The sequence below is a fragment of the Halyomorpha halys genome, unplaced genomic scaffold, assembly GCF_000696795.3.
Source record: "Halyomorpha halys isolate HHAL.00 unplaced genomic scaffold, Hhal_1.1 Scaffold1362.1, whole genome shotgun sequence".
In the NCBI taxonomy this organism is placed as follows: domain Eukaryota; kingdom Metazoa; phylum Arthropoda; class Insecta; order Hemiptera; family Pentatomidae; genus Halyomorpha; species Halyomorpha halys.
In genome coordinates this window covers 165,013-165,850 of record NW_027116648.1, presented here as the reverse complement: position 1 = coordinate 165,850, position 838 = coordinate 165,013, and the positions used below count along the sequence as shown (strand labels likewise).

Below are 838 nucleotides of genomic sequence, written 5' to 3'. Positions count from 1 at the left end.
AAAAAAATTAACTTCTTTTGATATGAGACCTAAACTGAAAAAGAACTGTTATTTTAAGTTTGAATTTTTTTTAAATCTTTTTGTGCGATCTCTTCAATTTTTTTTTCTTCTTCCCTCTGTGACGAACTTAATTACAGCATGGTTAACGGAGAAAAACAACCACTGGTAAGAGCGCCAGTTCTGAACTTCCCTCCGCCTAATTAAGCGGGTCCTGCGGCTCAAGCAGCACCTGCACCCCTGGTAGCCCCCGTGGTTCCTGTAAAGCCTCCTCTACCAGAGACTACATTAGCTCAGGCGCATGCCATTGTATTGGCTATGCTAAAAGTAAGGACAGCCACGTCGCAAGATCTAAGGAAGGTCATCTCAGACTTAAAGCGATTCTCAGGTGAGATTGGCGAACTTAATCACTTCCCCTAAGGCGAAGATCGCATCATAGGAAGAATGGAGGTCAAATTATTTATAAAAGTTACAAATAAACTTAAAATAAAAAACAATAAATGGAATAAATAATAACATTTTATATAATATAATTTAAATGTGGCAATATGAGGACCCTCCAGTTTTTATATTGTCATTCCTGGAAGTTTTAATTGTTCAATATGGACAATTCTCCTCTTTTTAGGTTCTCAGATACTCTCTACTGTGACAATATTATGTTCTCTAATGGCTATCTCCCTGAATGGGTCCTTCTGACTTTTATTGAGTCCAGCACGTCTATATATACATATGTTTGTTTGTTTATTGGCGCGACAGACCGTGGAGGTAGGTCCAAGCCTCGCGCGATGTACTTGGGAAATACATCGCGCGTTTCTTGACATGGTTTTTTCGTAGGGTGGGT

The 838-nt window shown here is 39.0% G+C and overlaps 1 protein-coding gene across 3 annotated transcripts in view; it reads right to left on the bottom strand.

Annotated features, from left to right (window-relative positions):
- Positions 1 to 838, bottom strand: part of Cep89 (Centrosomal protein 89kDa) — a 43,003-nt gene that overhangs the window by 657 nt on the left and 41,508 nt on the right. The gene's annotated exons all lie outside the window — the stretch shown is intronic.